The sequence below is a fragment of the Neoarius graeffei genome, chromosome 4 (genome assembly GCF_027579695.1).
Source record: "Neoarius graeffei isolate fNeoGra1 chromosome 4, fNeoGra1.pri, whole genome shotgun sequence".
Lineage (NCBI taxonomy): Eukaryota > Metazoa > Chordata > Actinopteri > Siluriformes > Ariidae > Neoarius > Neoarius graeffei.
The window spans coordinates 61055933-61081149 of NC_083572.1; the positions used below are offsets into that span (position 1 = coordinate 61055933).

Sequence of the window (25217 nt, forward strand, 5' to 3'; positions counted from 1 at the left end):
TTGTACTTCATAGTGGTTTTATCAAAGGTAAAGGTCCGCATAAAATAGGTGGATTTTTAAAAATGTGTTGTTTAACAATGTAAAACCTATAGTCAATGATGTGGTGAAGTTTCCTGTGAGAAGAAATTTAACATTTACGGAAGGAGACTCGGACTCACTTTGGTAAAGTCACAGTGTTTTGTGAGAGGAAGAAGCCCCTTTTACACAACCTGTTCAAGGCGGGAATCTTACACCTTTATTCCTCCTGTATAAAATGTCCAAATGCGGATTGGAGGGTCTGCCTTGTTTCGCCTCTGAGCTGGAACAATTAGTCGTAACAGAGCCAGAACTGACATCTGTGTAAAAGGTACAGCCAGTACGGTGGGACGGTTGGGTGACGTTTTTGATATTGACATTCTTTTGACTTTCTTCTTTCCAAAACCAAAGTGAAATCAAACCTCTCCATCTATGGCGTCTAAGGTCTGCATGCCTTTCTGCCTCAAACTGCTTCCTACTTCTCTTTACTTTTGCCTCCAACATAATTCTTATCACACAAACATATTGCTTGCACAAGTCTCTCCTCCTCTCGTCCTTGTTACCTTTCACTCTGATTCTCTCTCTCTCTCTCTCTCTCTCTCCCCTTGTTCTCTCCATTTGCGAGTGCAGTTTTCTGTGACCAACTTTATTTTCCCACAAAGTCGGCTCGGGTAAGGATACAAATGTTATACATATTGAGACTATTACTTCCCTTAAACGTGAATCATTTAATGGAAGTGGTTAACCAAGGGGTGGAGGTTGTCTGGTTTGGCGGGCTCAGGATCGCATCGTTGCTTTTTGCAGATGATGTGCTCCTGTTGGCTTCATTGAGCTGTGGCCTCCAACTTACACTGGGGAGACTTGCAACTGAGTGTGAATAGCCTGGGATGAGACTTGTAGCACCTCCAAGTCTGAGACCTCCTCCGGGTTGGGGAAGAGTTGCTGCCTCAAGTGGAGGAATTCAATTATCTTGAGGTCTTGTGGGGAAAAAGCCAGAAAATGCAAAGCTGTGAATTTACTGGTTGATCAATGTTCCTACCCTCACCTATGGCCACGAGCTATGGGTAGTTACCAACAGAACAAGATCAAAGATACATGTGGTTGAAATGGGCTTCCTCCAAAGGGTGTCTGGGATAGAGACAGGGTGAGAAGCTTGGACATTTGGGAGGGGATCAGAGTAGAGCCACTTCTCCACATCAAAATGAACCAGCTGAGGTGTTTTGGGCATCTGTCTAAGATGCTTCCCAGATGCCTCTTAGGTGAGGTGTTCCAGGCACGCCCAACTGGGAGGAGACCCTGGGGCAGACCCAGGACATGCTTGAGATATTATATCTCTTAGCTGGTATGGAAACATCTCGGTGTCCCCCTGGAAGAGCTGGAGGTGGTGGCCAGGGAGAGGGAGGTCTGGGCATCTCGGTTAGAACTGCTGCCCCCACAACTTGGCCCTGGATACGTGTCAGAAAATGGATGGATGGATGGATGGATATGAGGTCATACAAGTCCCTGTGCAAGTTGTGACTCCGAGATAGCAATGTGATCAAATCAAAAGAAAATGGAGAGTTCGTTCAAATATACTGCCACATTACAGAACCAGTCTGCTGCAGGCATGTTATATTTGGAAAGATGCACACTTTGCTTTTGATTTATTATCATGTCTAAATATATTCAAAGAGAAGCACACAAGAGTTGTTCTGACAGTCTTGAAGTGAGGAGCACTGCTGCAATTTGATGCCACTTTTGTAAGTATATTTAAGATAAATACACTTTGTGCTGTGAAAACTATTAGTATATAAGGACAGAGGAATAAGAAGATAATGAGTGTATGGTCCATATGGCAGCAGTACAGGCTGTTAGTAGTGTTGGAAATCATTGGTCAAACAAATCACATACTGTTCAGATGCAGCAAAGGACATATGGAAAGAGAGTTCTAGAATACAGGTAGTCGTCGACTTACGACCTATGACCGATCGACTTTACGTCCGTCTCGTTATGACTGGCAAGTGTTTCCCAGCTGAGCTAGCTGAGCGTATGACAGTTTCCACCCCAGCTCCAGGCACACGCGCAGTCTCTCTCGCGCTCCTTCGCGCACTCCATCATACAGTTTCCGCCTCAGCTCCTGGTTTATGAAACGAGCAAATCCTCCTGCCATCCCGAGCACTGCAACAGCTGATGATGACGTAGATGACCCACAGCCAAGCACCAGTGATGCCAGCGGTCACTAAGTTTTGTATTTTGCTATGTTTTACATTTGTATTTTGGTATGTTTCAAACTGAAATGTTTTCTATTTTTCACACCTGTATTTCGTATTTTTTGTTTTGCACATATTAAACGAATTGTACTGTACGCAGTGTAGTATGCAGTGTTTGACTCAAACCAAATAATGAGCCAAGGTAATGAAATAAGAAAACGTTGATAAAATAAGACTTTAAGATGATTACAATATCATTACACATCACAATATACTTACGTTCATTTAACATAGGCCAACTTACGACCAGATCGGTTTATGACCGGTCAGTCGTAACCAAACGCAGTTGTAAGTCGATGACTACCTGTAATAAGACTCAGGGCAGGATATATTAAGTTGTTTGTACCTGTTTTAATGTGTAATTAGGCTGCATTCTACATGAAAAAAAGTGTGTTTTATGTAATAAAATGGTGTACTATTTGTAAATGCAAAGTGTTACAGACAGAAATATGTAAATGTTCTTCTGTCCCTCATTCACATGCATCTAGGTGAGGATGAGACAAAGTGTGACAGGTAGGTGAGAAAATAAAGGTGAGAGAACTCGAAAGTGAACATGAGTACATGTTTCGGTCATTGTTTTAAACTTTGGGCACATAGCGACTACCAGTTTTGTGTATATGGTGGTGCTTGAAAGTTTGTGAACCCTTTAGAATTTTCTATATTTCTACATAAATATGATCTAAAACATCATCAGATTTTCACACAAGTCCTAAAAGTAGATAAAGAGAACCCAGTTAAACAAATGAGACAAAAATATTATACTTGGGCATTTATTTATTGAGGAAAATGATCCAATATTACATATCTGTGAGCGCCAAAAGTATGTGAACCTCTAGGATTAGCAGTTAATTTGAAGGTGAAATTACAGTAGATTCAGGTGTTTTCAATCAATGGGATGACAATCAGGTGTGAGTGGGCACCCTGTTTTATTTAAAGAACAGGAATCTATCAAAATCTGATCTTCACAACATGTTTGTGGAAGTGTATCATGGCATGAACAAAGGAGATTTCTGAGGACCTCAGAAAAAGCGTTGTTGATGCTCATCAGGCTGGAAAAGGTTACAAAACCATCTCTAAAGAGTTTGGACTCCACCAATCCACAGTCAGACAGACTGTGTACAAATGGAGGGAATTTAAGACCATTGTTACCCTCCCCAGGAGTGGTCGACTAACAAAGATCATTCCAAAAGCAAGGCGTGTAATAGTCGGCGAGGTCACAAAGGACCCCAGGGTAACTTCTAAGCAACTGAAGGCCTCTCTCACATTGGCTGATGTTAATGTTCATGAGTCCACCATCAGGAGAACACTGAACAACAATGGTGTGCATGGCAGGGTTGCAAGGAGAAAGCCACTGCTCTCCAAAAAGAACATTGCTGCTCGTCTGCAGTTTGCAAAGATCATGTGGACAAGCCAGAAGGCTATTGGAAAAATGTTTTGTGGATGGATGAGACCAAAATAGAACTTTTTGGTTTAAATGAGAAGTGTTATGCTTGGAGAAAGGAAAACACTGCATTCCAGCATAAGAACCTTATCCCATCTGTGAAACATGGTGGTGGTAGTATCACAGTTTGGGCCTGTTTTGCTGCATCTGGGCCAGGATGGCTTGCCATCATTGATGGAACAATGAATTCTGAATTATACCAGTGAATTCGAAAGGAAAATGTCAGGACAGCTGTCCATGAACTGAATCTCAAGAGAAGGTGGGTCATGCAGCAAGACAACGACCCTAAGCACACAAGTTGTTCTACCAAAGAATGGTTAAAGAAGAATAAAAGTTAATGTTTTGGAATGGCCAAGTCAAAGTCCTGACCTTAATCCAATCGAAATGTTGTGGAAGGACCTGAAGTGAGCAGTTCATGTGAGGAAACCCACCAACATCCCAGAGTTGAAGCTGTTCTGTACGGAGGAATGGGCTAAAATTCCTCCAAGCCGGTGTGCAGGACTGATCAACAGTTACCAAAAACATTTAGTTGCAGTTATTGCTGCACAAGGGGGTCACACCAGATACTGAAAGCAAAGGTTCACATACTTTTGCCACTCACAAATATGTAATATTGGATCATTTTCCTCAATAAATAAATGGCCAAGTCTAATATTTTTGTCTCATTTGTTTAACTGGGTTCTCTTCATCTACTTTTAGGACTTGTGTAAAAATCTGATGATGTTTTAGGTCATATTTATGCAGAAATATAGAAAACTCTAAAGGGTTCACAAACTTTCAAGCACCACTATAGCTTTGTCTACCTCCCGGAATAATTTTTTTATTATATCCACATTCACAGGATTTTGAGAAACAGAGCATTTTTATTTTGATATTCTTTTAGCTATTTTTGTTTATTTTAAATACTTGATAATTTTATTTATTTATTTATTTATTTATTTATTTTGGGGGGGGGTTGTTTTCAAGTAGAGTTTTTATTTCGTCCTCGGTTGGTTCAGCAAAACGCGCCACCATTTTGTTTTTCTCTACTCACAGTGTAGATGACTTGCAACCATGTGATCAAAATATGCTACATCATGAGCGTCCGCCATGATGTTGGATATACAAAGCAACTAGGATGGCAGCCGCTGAAAGCGTGTCTGTAAACAATGCTGAATTTTCTCAGTATTATCACGATTTGAATGATCGAGCGAAGATAGATATGTGTGGTTTTGACCCATATTATTTTAAAAAGTCAGGCTTTTCTGAAGACAAGATGCTTCTACCGACCATCGAATATGAATACAGGTCATTTCGTCCCATGACCATTTCGTCCAAAACCTTTTTCATACGCACTGTCAGTTATTTTATATTTCAGGTATTTGTTTGTTCGAAAAAAGGAGGAATCCTCAATGGAATTTGTCTGAAGCAAAACACATTTTTGTAAAGCAAATGCGTGCCATATTATGGATCATGTTAAATCTTTAGGCGCCGAGCAGCGCTCTTGCAGGGGCTTCGTTTGTGAATCCCAGGCCGAGGCACAGTCCTGCCAACCCGAGGCTGTGCTCTTTCCAAGGGGGGGGCTTAGTGGGAGGTGCCTGTCAAATTTTGCTTTGCTGTGAGTTCCGTTGGCCAAGTTATTAATTTTTAAAGCCAGCTGGATCATGTTAAATCTTTAGGCGCGGAGCAGCACTCTCATGGGGGCTTTCATTCGTGAACGCAGGAATACCTGAAATATAAAATAATTGATAATGCATCTGAAAAAGGTGTTGGATGGACTTAACTATTGGACGAAATGGTCATTGGACAAAGTGTCCTGATCCCCTCGTCTCCTCTCTGTACTAAGCCTCAGAGTTTTCTCTTTCCGAATCATGTACGGAATTCTAAAAAATCGGAACGTACCACGGTCACGAGTACTGTTGTGACCACAACCATATACAGCACGAAGATATGTCATAGCTAAAAGAACGCTTAAAGCAGTGGAAAAACAAAGAGAGTTGCGCATGCATGACTATGTTTTGTATGGAATGTCGTTTGACCCCACATTTGTATATCCACCAATATGGCCGACATCCGGGTTTCTATTTTGCTTTGACGTCACTTGCAAGTCAAGGATATGAGCTGATAGAGTAGTAGTAGAGTAGCCAATCAGAGTGCGGGAGTGTTTATATCCAGTGAATGTGCATAGAATAAACAGTGTTTTCAAGTGTGCAGTTAAAATTGTATTTGGTGGGTTGGTTGGTTGGTTGGTTGGTTGTTTTTAATCATTCCTCGTTTGTCATCTGTCATGTCATTTTGTTACATTCTTCATGTACTGTAACTCCAACACACTGGAAAGGCATGTTGTTTCTTTAGGAGCAAAGTGCAACACATAACAGTTCATTAGCATGGCATACAGTACTACAAATAAAAATAGTGCAAATAAATGATAGTGGGAGATGATTGCAAATTATACAACAAATAAAGAAGACGATAAATATTCAAGACAATTCATGCTAATTAAACAGTAAAACAGAATAATACTGGATGGTAGAAACCAAGCAAGTAATTGTCTAAACTGTGCACTCGATCCTGACATGATGTAGAAAAAAAAACACCTCATAGCACAATAACATTGTTCCCAAAATAATGAGTTTTTACACAGACTTGAAATATGTTTGGACTGCCAATGAAGTTTGTTTTTCCTTACAAATTGTACTTATTAATGCCAAAAAAAAATGTGGTAATCAAGGCTATTTTGTGACCTTTGTAAAAGAACTATTCAGAAACGCTACATCATTTACCACAGCATTTACTACAGCTTCCATAAAGGAAGCTTTTATAGAGGTCTGACAACCCTGATCATTGGATGTGTATGACACACTGGTACAAATTCGTCACATTTACTGAAGAAATCCAACACACTAAATAGCATTTATGTGACACTGCTATTTTTTTTTAATGTTACAGGAGCAGTTGACCGCATGAAAAATAGAATACAATTTAATTGCACACTTTGATATGAAGTAGACTGCTCTGCTCAAAGTCTTTTCATTAGAGTAAATCCAATAGACGTATGAGCCATATTAATGCCCTACACACTGATTACTTATTCTGAAATGAGAATCTTCATTTAATAACTTCACTCATTAACACATTTATCTCTTCCTTGAACTTGCAATTCCTTTTTAGTCCTGAGCTTTAGTACAGCTCTACAGTTGATCAGTTCATGATACAGTTTGCATGATGAGCCTTAGCAAATCTAACATTAAAGTCTGAAGTATTAACAAATAAAGGGGGGGGGGGGGGGGGGGGGGACTGCAACCATATCAAATCATGTTTTTCTTCTTCATGTGCCTACATCTAGCCCTCTGTGAGTAATGGAATATTCTTTGAAAGTTTTGAAATGGACATGAGGATTTGGCTCAAAGCCACTGACAAACATTCTGTTCTGTAGAGATACTGTGTACAGTGCAGCGTAGGTATTCAAAATGCAGTATTCATCAATATAACATGCTGTAACCCAGAGGTAATTATGGCTACTCTCAGACATCCAGGCAGTCTCCATTTAGGGCACTAGTCACAGCTTTCCCCATCATTTCATCATAGCAAGATGTGGCGCACTCGACTAGAAAGGCATAGGAATGATTTTTAAAGGATACAACTAGGACAACGCAATTAATCGCATCTTCCAAATTGTGGTGTAATACGGTGCCATTCTTACATGCATGCTATTTGATAGATTTGTTTCTGTTTCGCTAATGCATTCATTTTGATAGCCCTAGTTTGTGTATGGCATGCCTCTTAATATACTAACCCCATTTTCAGAAAAGTTGGGATTTTTTTTTTTTGCAAAATGCAATAAAAACAAAAATCTGTGATTTGTTAATCCACATGAACCTTTATTTAACTGACAAAAGTACAAAGAAAAGATTTTCAATAACTGTATTTTGTAAATATAAACAAAGTTAGACTTTGATACCTGCAACATACTCAAAAAAAGTTGGGATAGAGGCATTATTACCATCGTATTATATCACCTTTCTGTTTAATAACACTTTTTAATCGTATGGGATCTGAGGATACTAATTGTTGCAGTTTTGCAATTGGAACTTTTGTCCATTCTTGCTTGATACAAAACTTCAGCTGCTCAACAGTCTGTGGTTGAGATTCTGAATCTGAATCTTGACTGGCAGCAGGCCAGTCAAGCACACACACTCTGTGTCTATGAAGCCACGCTGTTGTAGCCTGTGCAGATCAGGCCTGGCATTGTCCTGCTGAAATAAGCATGGACTTCTCCGACAGAGACATTGCCTTGATGGCAAGATATGTCTTTCTAAAATCACAATATGCCCCTCCACATCAATGGTACCTTCACACAGATGCAAGTCACCCATGCTATGGGCACTGATGTGTGATGTGCTCCGATATCAGCACAGTTCTTGGCTTTTGCACCTTTCTCTGATAACAAACTAGATGGTCGTGTTCAACTTTGGCACTGAAAACTCGATGTCCGGTTTTCCCGAAAACAAGCTGAAATGTTGACTCATCTGACCACAGCATACATTTCCACTGTCTTTCAGTCCATCCGAGATGAGTTTGGGTTTAGAGAAATTGGCAGCATTTCTGCATAAAATCAATGAACGGCTTCCTCCTTGCGTAATCCAGTTTCAGGTTGCATTTCTGGATGCAGCGGCAGACTGTATTAAGTGACAACGGTTTTCTGAAGTACTCCCGAGCCAATGTGGCTATATTTATCACTTTAGCGTGACGGTTTCTCAAGCAGTGCCGCCTGAGGGCTCGAAGGTCACACACATTCAACAGTGGTTTCCGACCTCGCCCTTTACACACTGAGATGTCTCTGAAGTCCCTGAATCTTTTCACAATATTATGTACTGTAGATTTTGAAAGGCCTAAAATTTCTGCAGTCTTGTGTTGAGAAATGTTCTTTTTTAACTGATGAACAATTCTCTCATGAATTTTGGCATAAAGGAGTGAGCCACGACCCATCCTTGTTTGCAAAGACTGAGCCTTTGGTTCATGCTCTTTTTATACCCAATCATGTTACCATTAACCTGCTTATTGTGGAATCTTCCAAAATGGTGTTAATTGAATATCCTATAAACTTTTCGGTCTTATTTTGCCTCTTTCTTGAATTTTAGAGATATAATGTAGAGAACAAAACTGTGTTCTCTGTTATTGTGTTAGCTAATCTGTGTACTTTATTCTCCAGTCTGTCAAATGCGGTTTGTGTTCTAGTTAAAACCTACATGAATGGAAAACACAGACTGGAATGAGCAGAGGGTTTAATAAGTCCAAGTTTAAAAGAACAACTACTGAGAAAGTCACCAAACACTTCCCATTACTCACAAGTTGATGATCTCTTGCTCAAGCAGTTCACAACAAATATAAACCATCATCTATCATTCAGTAGCATTCCACCACATTAGAGAACAAATAAATGCTTTAACCTGAGCAAGAAAAAAGCTAAAAACTCTATCAGTCCTGAATCCTTTTTCCTCTAATAATGTCGTGTTAAAGTATTTTACTCACTGACTCCCATTTACTTTGTTTACGCTCCCACACTCACTTACTCTATCTATCCTGAGTGGATGTGCAACTAACGATGTTGACTTTTTTGGTGCCTTAAGTTGGAACATTAGGATGTTTGACATGCCTGAACTGACGCGCAATGTGCATACGAATTTGCACCAGTTCTGATCCAACACTATTGATAGGCATATCAGGTGAAAATTCAATTCAAATTGCTTGAAACTGGTCTCATTGAATTCCAAATTGAATGCTAAACAACATACTTTTTACAAAATTAAAATATGTTTCTTGAGATATTACAAATCAAAGACTGAAAAAAAGGCTTAATTTTTAGAAAGCTGCCGTAATATTCTGTATTAGGATCACTTGGTCCAAAATGGGCCTCATTAACCAATGAGATCAAATGTTTTTTCTTCATAATGTTTTCATTTTCAAGATATTGACATGAAAATTGACAGGCACATAGATGGTTGTATACTGAATACAAAGTTTGAAAAATTAGTAAAAACAAATTATGCAAATTTGCATTTAATTTGTATTTATTACGCTGATTAGGTAAAACTGTTCAATCGGTACACTCTCTTCTTCAAAGTTTCACCAAATGTCTTTATTTGTGCAATATACAGCTGATCTTAACTCTCATTTAATCATTCAGTGTTAATTATAAAACCTGCCTAAATAAGCATGGAATGTCATTCACATCTACCGTTCGCCATCAATATAAAAAAGTAATAAAAGATCATTTCTAGTACCCTCTTTGTGCTCTGTAGGCCTTTATAGTTCTAAGTAGAGCCTACTAGTCTTTATATGAAAGAATATAAATAATTATTTTGATTAATATTCACAACTTTCAAGGCTAACCTCGAAAAAACTGTGTGAGCCACATCCAATAAACAAATCCATTTAATTGAATTGAAATTGACACTCGTGTTTCTGACTTCCAGTTTTATAAAATATCATTCTGACCACCAAGATCTCAGTATTTTTCATCAAAACAACTACAGTTATATTCTAAAACAGTTATTTATTCACATGAATCAGTTTGATTTGAAAAAAAAAAATCGGTAAAGCTCTGTAAACTCACTTCAAAGTCTCCAGTGAAGCCTAACATCAAAACCAGCTGATGGAAAATTTTGCTGAATACTTCATCAGAAACAGCGAGAACGAGAGAACATCCCTGTAAAAGTTATCTGATTGACATTCATGAGTAATCCAGTCGGAAACCGATCAGAAGAGAGAGAAAGAGAGAGCCTGACCGATTTCCCATGACTCAAAAAGCACCGGCAGTTTCCCGACGTCACGCGAGTAGAGAGTGAATTCTGTTGTATCAACTTCAACCTGCTGTTACTCCCAAAGTACTGAACAGATCTTAACGAGATAAATTTCTTTGGAAATCAGAGATTATAAGCTTTTTAATGATAGTATTCACAATAGAAAATATTCAAGAGTTAAGCAATGACAGATTTGGAAACTTTGATGAGCGTCTGCATGCACAATTTTCACAGCATGGCCAGTGAGCGTCTGATACGCCTATTATTGACAGTGAATTAACCATAGGTGACATTTTTATATGGTGGGGATGCTGGGGACATATCCCCACCACTTTTGTCATGGCTCATTTCTTCCCCACCACTTCTTGAAAGTCTTTAGTTGGCTTAAATGAATAATGAATAACATTACATTGGTACATATCATCAAACTTCTACAATCAAAATGAAAATTAGCAAAGCATTAGCCATCTTATTGGATCTGGAATTCTTAACATTTGGCCATTTGAACCAGTTATCAAAAGGTAGTTTAAAACACACACACACACACACACACACACACACACACGCATTTCGGAATAGCAACTCGAATAGCACCTGATCTTTGTTCATTGTTTGATTTGGGGTAGTTTTGTGATGGAGGGGCATAACTAGTGAACACTGTTATATTGTTAGATCAATAGCAATAACAGCTAGCTATAATAGTGATAAAGTAACTTAGCAATATGGTTAATGTGTTTTCGGTGGTCGAATTTTTGAAATGTTAACATTATGTTCAAAGGTTTCTGGGAGGCTTTGGATCTATCCCAGGCCAGGATTCAGGACTTGACTTAACGTGGTATTGTTATCATGGAATTTACTGACATCTTACAACTGCAATATTTTCAAGTGTTTTCAGTGCAACAATTTTGTGATGACTCACAAATGGCCAAATGCATCATTGATCTAACCATCAGTTAACTATCATTAGGTCACTACTCAAACATTGTTTTTATTCAGGGGTTTTGTGAGGCATCAAGCATGGTGAGTAACCTTTTCCAAGGGCTCATCAGTTGGCTCATGTAATCATGTCTATCTGGAAGTTTAGCAGCTGATTTGTTAGCTACATAGCTGGTTATATTATGCATTATCATAAACATTAAAAGAAATGTCAGATGTTTTGGTGTGTAGTCCTTTTATTGATGCCGCTTGACATTTTTCTCCGCTCATCCAGAATAGTCCTTTAAACCAAGGTGAGTCTATTGAGCTGGACCGACTGGCAGTACATTACAGCATCGTAACACACATAAAAAGCACAAGCAGCTTTTAAAGGTGGTGATCTTTAAACAGGTGCCATTCATATCTCTCGGCTATATATGCACAACTGAAAAACGGTATAAACCCGACGTGTTCCCCAGCACTTTTCAAAACAAACTGACACCCAAGGAATTAATATTACAGAATTGTCATGCCATCTCACTGCAGCTCTGGAAGATCAGATTATACTGTACTGTATTTTCCTCCCCAGAGTCAATATCATTAATTTGAAGCACAAAATCCTAAGCAAGGTAGCTTTAAACATTTTGCTTAATCATTGCTTTTGTAACTGTGTGTGTGTGTGTGTGTGTGTGTAGTCTGAAAGAGACACACAGATAGAGGCAGACAGTCATGGAGAGAGACAGACACACAAGCCGCGTGGGGAAACAGAGAGACATAGCTCCAAAAGCATTTGCGTATTTGATAGGAGGCAAGCAGAACCAACTGTGCATCTGAAATCCGGAGCTTAGAAATGGATTTATTCAGGCTTAGACTTATTCACATAGACATGGTGTTAAAACCCTCCAGACACCTTCACACATTCATAAACATTCAGGAGAGAAAGAGTTACAAAATAGGAAGAAAAACAGCAGTGGGGAAACATCGACAGAAAGACAGAAACAGTTAGAGTGATATTTATGCACGTGGTGCTGAAGGTCAGTGTTACTATCTACATCAACCCTATCAACACCGACATCAATTTACACAAACACACACACAAACACACAGGGCAGGACTTTACGGTCTGCTAGTGTGAGGCTGAATCTCTGATGAAAATGGGTGTATGTTTATCTTGTGTGCAGAGAGCCCACAGGCTTGCTGATGAGAGTGAGAGAACAGGGCAGATGTGGGGTTATGGAGATAGAGGAAATGATAGACAGTTCAAAGATAATGCTGCAAAATGGATTTGAGCTTTTCTGAAAGACAATGTCATATTTTGTGCTTGCTTGCTTCGTGTGTGTGTGTGTGTGTGTGTGTGTGTGTGTGTGTGTGTGTGTGTGTGTGTGTGTGTGTGTGTGTTGAGAACAGAATAGGTTTCCTTTCAGGCGTTTATCAAAAAAAATAAACCATTAAACACTCAGACACATGTGCAGCATCTGGAGCTCTACGGTTTCATGCAAGTGTACAAGTGTAAAGACAGTTTATTCATGATCCATTAGCAACGTGACAAAGAAATGTCACAGGGTCACAACCTGACACAGCTTGAAATCTGCCTTGATCCTGATCACCGACTAAAACAAGCTTCGCTGCAAAATCACGCAGTCGAACGAGCTGTACACAGACTGTGTGATAGCCATGGCAAGAGAGGATGTGGCAGCTTGATTACTTTGCTCCTAGCTTGACATCACTTTCGGTTAATCCATCCGACACCCCAACCATGCACCTATTCCTGTTCAAACGTCAGCCTTCTTCTATTACTATCCGGCGCTAGCTCCAGTTCTACCTGTGAAGGAACAAACAGCCACCCACGCTCTCCCAATTACATGCCAGTTGTCTGAGTGCGCTGGGCTAATGTGAGCTGCTACGCTAATGCAAAGTGAAAGTGCTAATTGGACTGCTAATATTGGCAAAAAGGCCACATGTCGTTATATGGCAAGTGTTTTCCAGGTTCTTTATGTGTAAAATTAACTTCACTGACCATAACAGGTGAGTCAATCACAATGAAAAACCAAACTGCACAGGCCTACACAGGACATGTGACCTTGACTCGAGGAGAAATATGATGTGTGCTTCTTTTTTATTAAAAAAAATAAAAAGGTTCCATTTATGTCCTATGTTAGACAGTAATAGAAATTAAAATATACTGAGTTAATATTTCTACCTTGCACTCAATGTTCATTTTATCACGTATACTTAACTTACAGTATAGGTTCATTAGGGTGGTTCATAAAATTGACTTTCACCAAATTTTGCCAGATCGCTTTTTGCCTTGTTCCAATTGATATTCTAAGCATCTGTACCAAAAATGAAGTCAACTGCTGCACATTTAGGGGTGGCACACTTTTTCACAATTTTGAAATTGTTAACGTTTTTTTCTATTTTCAGGAATAATGACATCAAGAAAGAAATGTAACTTGCTTGAGAAGCCCCCTCTACCTTCCATTTTAGGAGCACGCCTTCCCTCAAAGGAGCAAGTGCTTCTCCACCTCCTCTATCATATTGAAGAGGGGAAGGCTTTATCAGAGGCCACAACAGCAACTATGGTTGAAGTAAAGAAGATATGGGATAAAAGCATTGCAGATGCCGCACTGAAGAGCATTGCACGGCATTTGTGGTATCTGTCAGAAGATCTCGTCGCCCTAGCATTTTTTGATGCTCGCATTGATGCTGAAGAAAAGGAGGCAATGCTGAGAAATCTTGAAAGACGCCCTGGGAAGATGCTCAAAAGACTTGATGCCAAGTCTTTCTTCCGCAAGAACAGTACAACTACCATCTCTAGCCTCGTCACTCACCGCTCAATCCACTTCTTTGAAGTTCTCACTGAAGGCCAAATTAACAGCACAAGTAACCCTGATGATGTGAGGTCCATTCTCACAGACGAGAATTTGCGACAAAAAGTTCATGCCTTGAAGGTCATCAATGACAGTGCAGAGAGAGGCATTGCCTTTATTAAATGCTGTCAACAATCTGTGCGAAATGAAGACCAAAAGCAGTTTTTGCTCCGCATTGTGCAAGGACACAGAGACAAAGTATCAAAGAGAACAAGGTCATCATACATGGAATATAGTGTTTGAACTGTTCTAATGTTCTAATATATGTACCATAAGTACAGGGAGATTGGGAGAGATTATTATTGAGCACACTTATCGAGCATTCTGCATTGTTCATTTTTGTAATGTTCAAGTTTCTGTTTCTGCTAAAGTTACGCATTCTTATGTAGAACATTAAAAATTGTGAAAAAGTGTGCCACCCTTTACTGGCATCCTACTGGCTCAATTTTTGGTACAGATGTTTACAATGTTAATAGGAACAAGGCAAAATGCGATCTGGCAAAATTTAGAAAACTTTTACTTATACCATCATATTGTGAACCACCCTAATGTTCATTATATAAATGATGCTAACAAGAAAATTAGGGCTGGCAAAGAGAAAAAAAAATAAATACCACAAACACCCTAGTGCAGGTCTATGGATGGGATGGCTCCACATAAATCATAAAACATACTGTGTTAAGTGCAATCTGCAGAAATGTTTGGATTTAAACATAACCAGCTAAGTGTATAAGCTTAATTTATACAATTGTTACAAAATTAAGAGCAGTGCATGTCCATTTAGCACTACGCTCCACGTAATAAAGATGAAAGATATTTACCGTTGATTAACTTACTTATTTGTAGATATATTTGCAAATGTGATCTTCAGTACAATCTAAAAATTGGTCCTTACACCAGGCTTGTAGTACTCGAGTCCGACTCAGGCCCTAATTTTAAGAACTCATGACTTGACTCGGACTTGAGCACTGATGACTTGGACTCGGGCTCATGCGTTACCTGCATTTGGACTCGTAAATTGGAGACGAGGACTCTGATTTTTTCTTTATTTTTTTTGTAACATGCCATAATAATTTGGCATAAGATATTTAGATCTACATTAATTTTTGTATTTATTTCATGTAAGCGTGTCACACCTACGCGCCTTGGTGCATGCATCAGATAGACTCTTGGGCATGCTCCGGACAGCACACACCAAGCAGACTCTCACGCATGCCATAAACAACTCGCACCTGCACAGGATTCAGGTGCAATCAGCATGCCGATATAAAAACTGTGAAAACGCACTTACTTTGCAAAGTATTGAGTTGTGTTGCTGACGCATTACTGAGCCATATTTCCTTGTTTGGTTTCCTGATCCCTGATTTCCTGTTTCTCATCTTTGATTCCGCCAAGTCTACGATAGCCTGTTTGTGCCTCGCTCGGCCTATTGCCTGTTTCACCGTTTTACAATTTTGCCTGCCATTCAGGATTGTTTACCTGTCTTCACTTTTATTAATAAACGCACCTTCTGCACTTACGTCCATCTGGATCTCCAGCTACCTCACTGACAGGCCGCAGTAGGTCAGGCTGAAGGACATCACCTCTGACACTGTGATTAGCAGCACTGGAGCACCCCAGGGCACAGTGCTGGCCCCTCTTCTCTTCACCCTGTACACCGCGGACTTCTGCTACAACTCGGAGCTGTGTCACATTCAGAAGTTTGCCAATGACACAGCCATCGTTGGGTGTATCAGTGACGACAGAGAGAAGGAGTACAGGAGCCTGGTGAGGGACTTTGCTGTGTGGTGCAACAGGAACCATCTGCAGCTCAACACCTCGAAGACCAAGGAGCTGGTCATTGACTTTGGGAGGTCCAGACCAAGGTCACGACCAGTTCTGATCGAGGGAGTCGAAGCGGAGGCTGTGGATTCCTACAAGTACCTCGGGCTGTGGCTGGACAGCAAGCTGGACTGGACTTGCAACACCAAACACTTATACAGGAAGGGACAGAGCAGGCTATACTTCCTTAGGAGGCTGCGGTCCTTTAACATCTGCAGGAAACTCCTGTGGATGTTCTGTCAGTCTGTGGTCGCCAGTGTCCTGTTTTACACCGTGGTGTGCTGGGGGCGCAGCACATCCAAGAAGGACACATCCAGGCTGGACAAACTGATCAGGCGGGCCAGCTCTGTGGTCGGCATGAAGCTGGACTCTCTGGTGACGGTGGCAGAGAAGAGGTCTATGGACAAACTATTGAACATCATGGACGATGCCAGTCACCCTCTGCACATTGTCATCAGCAACCAGAGGAGCCTGTTCAGTGACGGAATGCTCCTTCCCAAGTGCAGGACAAACAGACTTAAAAACTCCTTTGTCCCTCATGCCATCAGATTGTAAAACTCCTCTCTGGGGGGGAGGAGGGGTAACAGGAGGACAGAGGATGGGAAGGAGCAGTAGTCTAGCCTAACAATAAGCAATACCGGACAATGTGCAATATAAAGTGCAATATCTCTCCTGCCGCCGCCCCCCCTTTTTTTTCCCTCCTTCCCCCCTTCCCCATAGCTTATTCTTTTTATATATGTATATGAAAATAATTTATTTTAATTTATCTAGAAGTTTTCTCTATTTATTTTCTCTGTTTATCTGTAATGATGCTGCTGGAATCTTAATTTCCCTGAGGGAACCCTCCCAAAGGGATCAATAAAGTTTTATCTAATCTAATCTAATCTAATCTAATCTAATCTAATCATCTCCCAACCATCTCTGACAGAATACTTCGCACCCCCTGAAAAAGAGAATGCACATTCACCTGTTCATGTGTCATGTTCAGGAACAAACTAATGCTAATGGCGCTAAAACAGCCACCATCAAATGGTGCGGTTGGAGTCTTGTTCTTGGACTCAACTCAGATCAAATAGTGGACTCGACTCGAAATTTTCTTTAATGACATGGATTTGGCTTGAACACTGGGTACTCGAGACTGGACTCAGACTCGAGGTTTAGTGATTCGACTACAACACTGCTTTACACTATTTTATTGACAGGAAAAGAAAATATTTTTAAAAAACAATGCAAACAACGCATCCAAACAGGAATGCAAAATGCATAATATATTCAAAAAGAAGAAGAAAATTTACATTTCAGAGTTCACCAAGATAAAGTCAGAGCAGCAGGAATGTAACCCCTGCCTGAAACAAATGCTCGTCTTTCAAGTCCGATTTTATTTCCCCTTCAGTGAATAGATTTTTTATGCCAGGTGGATTTTATTCACATTTAGTCTGACCTTTGCTTTAGCTGAATAAGCAGAAAAGCATAGGTCTTAGGTGTTTCTCGTATCGTCTTAGCAATTGTAGATGGTTGTGTGTGTGTGTGTGTTTTATATATATATATATATATATATATATATATATATATATATATATATATATATATATATATACACACACACACACACACACACACACACAGAGTGGTGCTTGAAAGTTTGTGAACCCTTTAGAATTTTCTATATTTCTGCATAAATATGACCTAAAACATCATCAGATTTTCACACAAGTCCTAAAAGTAGATAAAGAGAACCCAGTGAAATAAATGAGACAAAAATATTATACTTGGTCATTTATTTATTGAGGAAAATGATCCAATATTACATATCTGTCAGTGGCAAAAGTATGTGAACCTTTGCTTTCAGTATCTGGTGTGACCCCCTTGTGCAGCAATAACTGCAACTAAACGTTTCCGGTAACTGTTGATCAGTCCTGCACACCGGCTTGGAGGGATTTTAGCCCATTCCTCCATACAGAACAGCTTCAACTCTGGGATGTTGGTGGGTTTCCTCACATGAACTGCTCGCTTCAGGTCCTTCCACAACATTTCGATGGGATTAAGGTCAGGACTTTGACTTGGCCATTCCAAACATTAACTTTATTCTTCTTTAACCATTCTTTGGTAAAACGACTTGTGTGCTAAGGGTCGTTGTCTTGCTGCATGACCCACCTTCTCTTGAGATTCAGTTCATGGACAGATGTCCTGACATTTTCCTTTAGAATTTGCTGGTATAATTCAGAATTCATTGTTCCATCAATGATGGCAAGCTGCCCTGGCCCAGATGCAGCAAAACAGGCCCAAACCATGATACTACCACCACCATGTTTCACAGATGGGATAAGGTTCTTATGCTGGAAGGCAGTGTTTTCCTTTCTCCAAACATAGCACTTCTCATTTAAACCAAAAAGTTCTATTTTGGTCTCATCCATCCATAAAACCTTTTTCCAATCATCTTCTAGCTTGTCCACGTGATCTTTAGCAAACTGCAGACAAGCAGCAATGTTCTCCTTTTTGGACAGCATTGGCTTTCTCCTTGCAACCCTGCCATGCACACCATTGTTGTTCAGTGTTCTCCTGATGGTGGACTCATGAACATTAATATTAGCCAATGTGAGAGAAGCCTTCAGTTGCTTAGAAGTTACCCTGGGGTCCTTTGTGACCTCGCCAACTATTACACGCCTTGCTCTTGGAGTGATCTTTGTTGGTTGACCACTCCTGGGGAGGGTAACAATGGTCTTAAATTTCCTCCATTTGTACACAATCTGTCTGACTGTTGATTGGTGGAGTCCAAACTCTTTAGAGATGGTTTTGTTACGTTTTCCAGCCTGATGAGCATCAACAACGCTTTTTCTGAGGTCCTCAGAAATCTCCTTTGTTCATGTCATGATACACTTCCACAAACATGTGTTGTGAAGATCAGACTTTGATAGATCCCTGTTCTTTAAATAAAACAGGGTGCCCACTCACACCTGATTGTCATCCCATTGATTGAAAACAGCTGACTCTAATTTCACCTTCAAATTAACTGCTAAGCCTAGAGGTTCACATACTTTTGCCACTCACAGATATGTAATATTGGATAATTTTCCTCAATAAATAAATGACCAAGTATAATATTTTTGTCTCATTTGTTTAACTGGGTTCTCTTTATCTACTTTTAGGACTTGTGTGAAAATCTGATGATGTTTTAGGTCATATTTATGCAGAAATATAGAAAATTCCAAAGGGTTCACAAACTTTCAAGCACCACTGTGTGTGTGTATATTTAACCCTCATCCTACCATGCTATTTTACACCTTAATCTTACCATGTGGGGTCCGTTTGGACCCCAATACTTTTCTTTAAAATTAAAGCTTATAAAGACAAAATCACCAGATAAGTTTTCTTCAGAACATCTTGTATTAATAACAGCAATACACTAAAGGGCCCAAGGCATAAAGAACACACTTAACCTTCATCCTACCAGCCAATTTTACATACACAAACTACCAGGCGGGGTCCGTATGGACCCCAGGAGGGAATACCTTGAAATCAATGCAGTAAGAACCAATTCAATGCAGCAAACAGACATAACTTTATTGAAGAACAAAATCCACTATGGCTGAATATCAATGATGTATTATAAATGCAATAACATTGCAATAATATTGCAATAACTAGCATACATGTAGCAAATTATAGCGCCACAAAAAAATTGGCATTATATACATGATTTTTGCAGCTCATGCAGCTGTAAAACATTCTGGATTACAACTTAGGTCTTTTCTTACAGAATTTAAAACAAAAAAGTAATTGTAAAATAATTTAGGGCTTTTGTTTTGCAGCCTGTGCTTATTGCAGCAGTGGGGTCCACACGGACCCCAAGAAGGAATGCCTTGGTAGTTTCATTATGGAACATAAAAGAAATAAAAGAAGTTAACTTTCAGTGTGCTATTCAATTATAAAATGAAAGACAGATAAACTTTACTCTGGGGTCCGGTTGGATCCCAGTAACAAATTAATTATACCTTCACAATGCAAAAAGCTGATCTTCCGGTGCTTTAGTGTTTTAATTAAGACATAAATTCCGACAAATTCATAAAACGGTGAGGCAGTATGTCACATATTTTAAAATGGCAAACAAACATATAGGTGCGGGGTCCAGATGGACCCCACTTGGTAGGATGAAGGAGATATACATATATATATATATATATATATATATATATATATATATATATATATATATATAGGCGGCGCGGTGGTGTAGTGGTTAGCACTGTCGCCTCACAGCAAGAAGGTCCGGGTTCGAGCCCCGTGGCCAGCGAGGGCCTTTCTGTGTGGAGTTTGCATGTTCTCCCCGTGTCCGCGTGGGTTTCCTCCGGGTGCTCCGGTTTCCCCCACAGTCCAAAGACATGCAGGTTAGGTTAACTGGCGACTCTAAATTGACCGTAGGTGTGAATGTGAGTGTGAATGGTTGTCTGTGTCTATGTGTCAGCCCTGTGATGACCTGGCGACTTGTCCAGGGTGTACCCCGCCTTTCACCCGTAGTCAGCTGGGATAGGCTCCAGCTTGCCTGCGACCCTGTAGAAGGATAAAGCGGCTAGAGATAATGAGATGAGATGAGACACTGTATACACACACACACACACACACACACACACACAATACATGAAAATGAAGAAATAACCTTTGCCCAAGAAATCTGCTGGAATATCTCTTCCATCCTCTACAACACATCCCCCTAACTTATCTCTAAAAATAGCTATAAAAAAATTAAATGAAACGAGACAAGAGGAAGGGATGGCTCAGATTTAATTCTTGTCACTTGTATGGATAATTCTTGTTTGTCTCTATAAAAATAAATAGAACAAAAGTTGCATTTGAATGAAACTGGTCTCTGAGGCTGCTCTTTTGCTGTCAGTGCAGCTATAAACAGATCGATTCTGTTCGGTTGTAGAGGGCAGACAGAGAAATGCTCACTGCTGATGCTATAAATCAACTTTCTCTTCAGAGTGGACATTGTTACTGCACAAAGCATGTGAGCCATGTGAGTTTGGCCGTGAGTAGGAACAGCAAACAAGCTTATGTAATAAAGAGTAGCATACTACACAGACAAAATGGCAACATGGCTGCTGCTGTGCACTAGTAGTATATTCCCAGTAAACACAGCGAGAGCATCAAAGCAACCACAAGTCATTCATTTTCTAGGTGAGCCAGCTTCTGTCAGAGGTGAGCAGCAGCATGATCGTTGGCAGTGCATCTTCAGTGGTGGGGCATCAGAATAATGTTGAAGTCCAGGCAACTTTATGGTAATGAGCTATGATGGCGTTCAGCAACAACGAATCAGAATTTAGAAGTGCTCCCCTCTAAAGAATACAAGAGAACACAGCCAAGCAAATTTTGGTTTCGTTCAATCCGTTCCCAAGTACGGTGGAGGAGAAATGAATAATTCCCCATTATTCTTGATGTGTCCCTATTTGCAGTACTATTTATAGGCAACATTTTTGCTCTTGAATGTTTGTTTTTAAGCAGAAATGCAATTAATTGGCTCAAAACAACACCAATTTGAACAATTACAGCAATTCACCAATAAACTTCAACGAGGACCACAGCTACTTTAATGTGGGCTACACACATAGTAACGTTCATGTTAAATAAAGACCAAGGCGTGTCCTATAAACTGCATGTTGAAATTTGACTTAGCGCTTGGCATCAACACAAAAGTCATACCACAGAAATGGCCTTTATTTAGTTGATGTCATTAATTTATTTTCATACCAAATATGCAATCATCAAGTCAAGTCAAAGTCCCTCTCATGCCAGAATCTGGTCTTCCCAGGTAGTCTCCTGTCCCAGCACTAACCAGCTCTTTAAGGCGTATGGGTGTGGCGCCGATCTCCGTTTTGATAGCCCTCGGCCTCTCACCTATACAGTTAGGGTTACAGTGGGGGGCTAGTCTTCTGCTAACCAAGACAGTTTGACTTCCCTACTCACATCTGTATTGCAGTGTGCCTTGCCAGATGCCAATAGGTACCATTTTTATGATGGTATGACCTAACCGCGAGTAGAACTCATGATCTCCCGGTCGAGAGGCGGACACGCTAACCACTAGGCCAGCTCGCAGTATGCAATCATGAATGTTCATTATTTTCCTTCATCGATTGATTTTGTACCGTCACATTTAAAAGATTTCACGAGATTAACAGATCAGTTGGCACAAAAATACCAGTTGATGTGTGTTTTCTTTGCAACCCCTTTAAATAAATTTTGAAAGATGAAGCATTCTGAAAGAACTTATTGCCACCTATTTCATCTATGTCGCAAAGCATCCACGAATTTCTACAGCACTGTTGGCAGGGCAGCCACCGCTCTCACCGCGTTTGACCTGAATGTACAACCCCATTTCCAAAAAAGTCGGGACGCTGTATAATATGTCACTAAAAAAAAAAAAGAATGTGATGATTTGCAAATAATGGAAACCCCATATTTTGTTGAAAAGAGTACAAAGATAACAGATAAAATGTTGAAACTGAGAAATTTTATTGTTTTGTGCAAAATATATGCTCATTTTAAATTTGATGCCATCAACGTGTTTCAAAAATGCTGGGACAGGGGCATGTTTACGGCTCTGTTGCATCACCTCTGTTTTTAACAACACTCTGTAAATGTTTGGGACTTGAGGAGACCAATTGCTGTAGTTTTGAAACAGGAATGTTCTTGCCTAATAGTTGCTCAAAAGTTCGTGGTCTCCTTTGTCATATTTTGCATTTCATAATGCGCCAAATGTTTTCAATGAGAGACAGGTTTGAACAGCAGGCAGACCAGTTTAGCACCTCAACTCTTTTACTACAGAGCCATGCAGTTGCAATATGTGCAGTATGTGGTTTAACATTGTCTTGCTGAAATAAGCAAGGTCTTCCCTGAAAAAGATATCATCTGGATGGCAGCATGTTGCTCCAAATGCTGTATATATCATTCAGCATTAATGGTGCCTTCTTAGATGTGCAAGTTCCCTATGCTGTGTGCACTGGAAGCTGATGTTCCTGGATATTGTTTATATGTGGTTTTAACTTGCATTTGTGGATACAGTAATGAACTGTTTTCACAGACAGTGGTTTTCAGAAATGTTCCTGAGCCCATGCAGCAATTTTCACAGAATCATGTTTGTTTTTTAATGCAGTGTTACCTAAAGCCCCGAACATCACAGGCATCCAATATTGGGTTTTGGCCTTGTCTCTTGTATATGGAGATTTTTCCAGATTCTCTGAATCTTTTAATGATATTATGTACCACAGATGATGTGATCCCCAAATACTTTGCAATTTTGCATTCAGGAACATTATTCTTAAATTGTTGCACTATTTTCCCACGCAGTCTTTCACAGAGTGGTGAACCCCTCCCCATCTTTATTTCTGAGAGACTCAGCCTCTCTGGGATGCTCTTTTTATACCAAATCATATTTCTGACCTGTTGCCAATTAACCTAATTAGTTTTTGGTTTTTGATTGTTTGTTTTAAAATTACACAAATTTTCCATTCTTTTGTTGCTCCTGTCCCATTTTTTTTAATCTTGCTGGCAGTAAATTCAAAATGAGCATATATTTTTTCAACAAGAGTGCTCTGAAAGCACAATATCCCCCACTGGCAACCAGGGGTGCCGCCAGAAATTTTGGGCCCCATGAAAGATTAGAATTTTGGGCCCCCCAACTTTGCCCACCCTCGTCACAATTGCACTATTGTCATTATTTGACTTTTGATAGCCCATGGACCTTGAGTTTGTGACTTTGTTATTACATTTTATGTATTAACCTACCAGGGACTAGATGAAAACTGGTCAGTGACTAATTCTGGTGCATTTACAATCACAAATGAAAATTCAAGATTTTGCCACATGCCTTCTTGTGCTAGGACAATTGGTAGTGAAATGTGTGATGTGACTGCTAATAAATCATAGAAAAAGTTTTCTACCCAGCATCAAAATACCTATGGAAATCCCATGGATTGTTATGTGTTAGGTAGAAAGCTGTGTGTACTGTTCTGCAAAAAGGGAATATGTTCAAAGCAAAGTGTGTCTAGACAGAAATTTGAGCGTAAGCAGAGTTAGACTAAAAGACAGGAAACATCTTATTATAAATTTATTTCAAAGTGACACGGAGTGACATTTCAATTTGATCAATTCCATATGTATTTCTTCATATACTGTAACCTCTATCCCTCTTTTATGTGTGCTGCGCTTTCTCCAGCTCCTCAATTTGAAACCAATGGTTTAGAACCTGTGAACATTCCACACACGTAACCATGTCAAACACTTGACTGGTGTCCGTTATTAGCAACAATTTAATCTAGCAAACTGTATATGGCGCTCACTCATTAAAAACTTCAATCCTAAAGCATTTATGGGTTGTATTGCTGCTTACCTCCTTCTCCAAAGGGGGGTTCAGTGGTTTGGTAGGGCGGAGGTCCCCCTGAGGCTGAATCTGTGCATATTTACAGCACCCCATTAGTTATGAAACTGGTTATTAGCACTAGTTATTAGCACCAGCATAACGTAATATTTCATCTTGTTTATCACACAAGTCAGTTCAGTTATTAAAATGGAAAAAATGTCACTGTACAAACTGTAAAAGTGTTCTCTTGATAGGCTAATCCAACCACGTTCATACTGTTCATTTACCATTCGCTAATATTTTGAACACATGTGAGCGATAGCTACCTTTCTTTGGGAAAAACTGAGTGACCAGTTGCCTGCCTCTCCGGTCCCTCTCAGCTTTCAGCTGCCTTTCTTTACGTTTTTGACAGCCACTCTTCATATTTAGCGATCATAGACTGTACGCACTCCACTGCTGGCTGGCTGGCTGCTGCACCGCGACACAGCAGCAAGTAGCGTTGCACTGATCAGCACACAGATTTAACGCATCGCGCTTCTACCAGAACTGGGCCGTACCATTTCGCAAAAGGGGGAGGGTTAAATGACAATATGTTGAAGAACTCAAGAAATAGACAACCTTGTTCAATTAGCTCATTTTACCAGATGGAATATTGCATTGTTGTTATTTCAAAAGTCTTATTAAATCATTAAAAGCATATTATCAACCCCTTAAAGGGCCCCATGGCAGTGCTGGGCCCCTAGAATTGTTCTAACCTTCCCCCCCCCGGCA

At 39.9% G+C, this 25217-nt stretch overlaps 1 protein-coding gene across 1 annotated transcript in view; it reads right to left on the bottom strand.

The window, feature by feature from the left end:
- Positions 1-25217, bottom strand: part of LOC132885114 (membrane-associated guanylate kinase, WW and PDZ domain-containing protein 3) — a 301407-nt gene that overhangs the window by 220775 nt on the left and 55415 nt on the right. The gene's annotated exons all lie outside the window — the stretch shown is intronic.